The sequence below is a fragment of the Cyrtonyx montezumae genome, unplaced genomic scaffold, assembly GCF_038088225.1.
Source record: "Cyrtonyx montezumae isolate F1298 unplaced genomic scaffold, pur_monq_1.0 scaffold_7, whole genome shotgun sequence".
In the NCBI taxonomy this organism is placed as follows: domain Eukaryota; kingdom Metazoa; phylum Chordata; class Aves; order Galliformes; family Odontophoridae; genus Cyrtonyx; species Cyrtonyx montezumae.
The window spans coordinates 24,816,674-24,822,673 of record NW_027072078.1 but is presented as its reverse complement, the minus strand read 5'-3'; positions in this window follow the sequence as shown (position 1 = coordinate 24,822,673).

Here is a 6,000-nt window from a genome sequence, read left to right as displayed (position 1 = left end):
TTCCCCAAATCCCTTTCAGTTCAAAATCCCTCAAGAATCATACAGATGCTGTTCCCAACACCAGGTCTGACAGTTCCTCACACCTTAGAGACAAAGCACTTGAAGCACACTTTACTATAGCTAACCCCTTTAAGATGCATGTTGTCACTGTGCTCAGCCAGGCACTGGGAGATGTTTCATTTGTTTACTTGTTTCCACAAGAGAAACAAAGAACATCTTTAAAAGATTTACTAGAAATTCCCTTTACTTGTTCAATTTCAGTCATAGCATATGCAAATTTAGTTACTTTATCTGATGTAAGACCTACTATACACTGAATTTCAAGACTGGGGTAACTCCCAGCAACCAAATATATGATTTAATAATAATTCTGTCATCAAGTGAAATCTTTCCCTGAGATAGATACTGAGAGCATCCTGCCCACATATCACAAAATAGCAAGATACTGATTTCTTCTTAGAGACTTTGCAACAGGGTCAGACCTGAATAGGCAGCTGTCATGGTCCTTTAATTTCAACTGAAGTGCAGAACATGATCAATTATAGCAGGAGACTGCATCCAGCTTCCTATTTTGTTCATATTCTTGCTCTACACTGTTAAATCATCCTGTGATCATTCTAATCCCCACCTACAGAACAATATGAAAATAACAGTTTTTTTTTCCCCTTGAAATGAGTACCAGGAGTTGGTGACCAGATGATAAAGATTTTAATATTCACAAAACCAGAATGTGAATGAAGAACATCTTGTATGAGAATTAATGCTTCCAAGTCATAATCATTATTCCCAAAACATGTGCAATACTGGTAGGAAAGGCCTCTCTCTTTCCTCTGATATGTGGAAGTTTAATTAAGCACCCACCGAAGACTGAGAATTACCTGCTGGAATTGTTCAGCTGTTCTTTTTTTGTTCTTGTCTGTGCTGGCCAGCAAGCCAAACCAGTTTTGATTTCCATATCTTTTATTTGTATATTGTTCAATCAGGCACAGGCCAACTCCACATTAAAATTAAAAATACTATGTCACCATCATAAAATGCACTGGCCAAAACCATAACATGCTGCTGATAAAGGCTGTGCAAATAGAGCATCCCCTAAAGCGAAAAGAATGGGCACCAGCACTCATGGGAACTAAGGGAGCAGCCAAAGTCTGGCACTTCAGCAGTTTGGATGACCCTGCAGAGGATTATCAGCTCCCTGCTTTGCAGTAAGAAGGATCTGAGCCTCCACGGCCTGGAGGGAAGGAAAAAAAAAAAAAGGCAGTTCTTAGATGCAGGTGATGTTTCCAGTCATGCTGCTTCACACCATGAGGAAGGGAAAGAATAACAAGGAAACTCTTCCATTTATAGACCAGCAATCTGCAAGGTATTGAAAGCTCAGTTCCCCAAAGCACAGTATAAATATTTCACCACCAGTCCTCTGAACTCCAAGGCCTAGAGACAGTTTTCTCTTTGCTTTCAGGAGAACCTCAGATCTTACACTAGGATATCCCATAGTAAAGATCAAAAATTAACACCATCCTATGCCACTGTGCTCTCCATCTCCCATTATTGCAGTAATTCTCATACTATGAAAGCTGAGCGAGTGGTACATGTGCTCTAATGGAAGTCCAGAAATCTGAACTCAGTTTCCACTCTAACACACAACTTCGGTTAGAACTAAAGCTGCACTAATTTAACACAAAATTTTTAAGCCCTGGCAAGAAGCTTTGTATGGATGCATATTTCTATTTAGGCTAAGCTCTCTCAGGTGCCGTTCAAACTTGGGAATTTGAAATAAGCCTGATTTACACCACAGTGGATTGTATTTGCAGATTTCATATCTGAATCCATTTGATTCGTATCAAATCTATTTAATCTCAATTTTTTAGTATCCATTCCCTGCTTTGTCACTATTTAAGAATTAAGCTCTGCCCTACTCTTCATATGAAGAAATTAACATATTCCTGCTAAAATGAGATGAGCAGGTTCAGTTTCCACTGCTCTTCCTCAAATTCTGCCGTGAAGCAGACAGTTAATAATCATCACCAGACACAATGAACTGTTTCCCTGCCTATTAAAATTACTATTCTCTCTCAACAGTGCTTTCCAAAATACTTCACAGCCCCCAAAAAAGCTGTACATAAAGTATGTGAAAGGAAAAGAAAAAATTAAATATTCATTTGAATCACAAACTACATTCTCCTCATCAACTCAATCTTTTTGCAGTGATTGTACATCCCCTACCCTCTTCCTTCCACAATGGTCACCTCCACTGCCTGTTCAGTGTACGAGGATTTTTAGGTTTTGTTTCCTACATTTTGAGCCAATGTAATAATATAGGAAGCATCATTTTCAGAGCAGCCTTCATATATTAATTTGTGATATTTTCAGTTCAAAGAATCTGTTAACATGCAGAGTACATTCTGCATTAGGTCATGGTGATATACCCCAGTACAGAGGCAAAAGTGCTTTTCATTGGGTTATACAGCAGCAACAGGAGCAGTCACACCATACAAAAATATAACCACCTGACCATCAATTTACCACCAGTGGGAGATACTTTCCTGAGCTTGAGGTGTCTGCTCCTACCTAGAAACAACTCCAGAGCCTCTCTGCAACTGAGTGTGTAAAGAACACAAGTTTTCTTATTGCTTTAGTTAAAGGATAATTCTTAGCCTACGTTGACTTTGCTATGGAATAGACACTAATAAACTTATCATCGGTACTGAAATCCCAGCAGCACGCACAGGTACCCACAAGCCAAGGCTGCATTCACAGTGATCACAATATCCTATCTGAAGATCAGAGAGAAACAAACCTCAGCCTGCTGACCCTGAGAGGTTCCTCTAGCAGATCACAGACAGGCTCAGAGCTGGCCTCACTGCAAGAGACCATAAGATCTCCCACCATGCCCTGCGTGGCCTAAAGGAGCAACTGGCCAGCACAGCCAGGAGTACAGCTGAGTAGCACGTACTCACACTTCCAAGCTCCTCCCAAGCATGAGCTCAACTTTTCATTCTTACCCAATGGATACACGTTTGCCAGAGACAAAAATAAACATTGCTGCGGTTTTGCATTAACATCAAAATCAGGAGGGCTGTCAGGTGCCAGTGCTTGACGTAGAAGTCCATCTGCAAGGCTACTTCATCTTAGTCTCAAGGTATCTTTCTTAGAGTCTTTTATGCTTTTGTGCCACTGCTTATCTTCCTCAGTGTCTTCCACTCAAAGATATTGTGTTACAATTGAAGAGGCAAACACCAAGAAAATCATCAATTCAATAGCTCCTGTGCTTCAGGGCAAAGGTTAAGAGCATATCCTCCTGATACGTAACCCCTTATAGTTGGCTTCAAGACCTCTTGAGCTGTGCGGATAAAAGCAGATCAGGGATGTCCGTCTGTCACCACAATTACCAGAGGTTTATTACATTTTTCCCCATTCCCGAAGGCAAGAGCATGAAAGGTCTCATACTCTAACAAGTCCCCACAACCCCACTCTCCATCTCCAGCAGCTTGCTGCAGCTTATGACAGCTCACCTCTACCATCACCAGTTCTTGAGGCACGTCCCCTTGGGAATGGCATGTGAGCAAATGCAATCCTCTATTTGATACTCTGAACAAAGCTTTCACTCTTCTACACATCGTAGTAACTCCTACTGTACAAAAACAACCTTCTTACCTGAATTAAGTAAAGGCCCATTCCAGGCTCCTGCTTTCCCCAGAATGCCCTCATAAACACCTCTTTTATACAGGTAAGCATGATTCCACGTACACGTTTCAAGCCTGCTCCTAACTCATTGCATCAATGTCAAATAGGAATTACTCCAGCAGAGGCAAAAACACAGTAAAACAAGCACAAATAGGTAAAGAATCACACCCTTTTAATTTCTGAGTAGTCCTTTTTCCCACCTTGCATCAGTTCCCTCTCCAAGTTCAAGGCAAACACCTGCAGTATTTCTGGGTTATCCTCAGTAATGTGACAAGAATAATTAGAGTTCAGGGAAGCTAAGTAACACTGCTAAAACAGTGGGCAGCCTAACAGCTTCAATAGCTCCAGTGCACTCATATGGTGGGAGTCTCCCAGACCTCCACTTCATACTTCAGGTAGCTCAGCCATGCTCTGCAATACCAAACCTTTCCTGGACATCATTACTTGGCTGACTTGAGACATATCCAGGTTCTTTCAGGCAGTCCACAAAGTGAACTCATTCCTAAGGAGATTGTCCTCAATGCCCGCCAGATTTCCTCTATCCTCCATTCCTGTCAAAAGCTCCAGGCTGAAGCATACTGAGCACTGTGCAGAGAAAATCTGCTCAGAGTCAGCTATTCCAGGTGCACAGGCTTTTGCTGAGTACAGCATTATTTGGGGTGTTCTCTTAAAAAAAAAAATCTACTTTTGCAGTAAAAGAGTCATTTGCCATGTGTAATGTGCTGAAATACTTTGCCACAGCAAAGTCTGGTCTAAACATGTAGTTGGCCAATAAAAGGGGGGAAACACGCTGCCAGTAAACATTTGCGTGGTATGTCTTTGAAGGCTTCAAGGCAGACTAAATGGAATAATTGTGAAGATGTATTATTTATAATACAACAAATCTTCCCCACAAGATATAGGTCTCCATTAATCTAGTACCCAACTGCTTTTAAGTGCATTTTTTAAATGTGTTTACCCTGCTAAGGGAGTTATGTTTTATTATCTCCATTTTGCATTTGGGGAATTGAGGTACTGGGAGATTAATAGATTTGCTCAAGGTTACAAAGCAAATCTCCAGCAAAGCACAAATGCAGACCAAGTGTCCCAGATTGTTCTTCTCCACTGGATGTATCCATCGATATGCCAGGGCACATTAAAGCATCAAAGATCTCTCATGACATGACTTTCTCCATGTACAAAAACGACTGGTCTCATGTGAACAAGCAACATTGCATTGGAGTCAACAGGAGTTCACCTATTTACATGAAAGCTGAAGCAAGTTTTGGAGCTGTTGTTGGAATATCCTCCTTTTTCCAGCTATCCAGTGCTTTCAACTCAAGTTCGAAATACTTTTTCACTGACAAAAGCTGCTGCATCTAGCAAGTGACCTGTAAACTGTATTAGAGAATCTTTCAGTGAACATTTCACATACTACCATCTGAAATCAGATATTGCTTCATATCTTCCTCAAACTTAAAGGGGTCACAGCTTTTGAAAGTCTACCCACTTACTGAAACTATTAAGCATGGACTTAGGACAATAGTTTTCTAGATTAGTTGGTTTGGTTTTGATCCTGATCCATCTGAGGAAACAATGGGAGATTAATCTTTTTCGCAGTTCCCTACTCCAGCAATCCCTTTGGATTAACAGTCTCATTGGAGTTAGTGAGAGAAAAATCCATCCTCTTCATCAGCTCTCTGCATCAGCCTTGCTGGTCTGGAACCTGTGACGGTCTTAAGCCTGTAATGGAGTCTGGAGAATTCAGACTACAGCAAGTTGTTCTCACTCCACATCCCCAAATTTCAGCCCAATACCCTCCCCCTAATCCTCCCTGGTACAAAAGAAATAAAAAAAATGTGCTAGTGTGGCTAAAACATGGTTGCTTTCAAGAGGGTGTCTCAAACTGGAGCTTGGAGATGAATGAAGTCTAAGCATAAGGGAAAATTTAATGAGTAATAGGCCTGGTAGTAATGACAGCAGGATATCCTGTGCCTGAAGATACCCACATGTGCCCTTGTCAGCATGTAAAAGGAAATGCCATGAAACCTCCGTGCCTCACCACAAGACTAAAAGAACAACCAAGGGCTGTCCTTAAAGCATCTTGCCTGGATAAGGTACTCATAGAAACCTGAATTATTCATTTTCAGGACTTCAAGTTCCCTTTAGTTCAGCAAAGCGAGTTGTACCAAAGGTGTTCTGTGGAGAGTCTGGCAGGAGAGCTATTTCTTATCAGCAAGGACTGTGGGCTCACTTGATCTCACACACGCAATCACTCGATGTCAGAGCTCCCACACTTCTTTGAGGATAGAGACTCAGCAAGTTTGCTCTACAAGT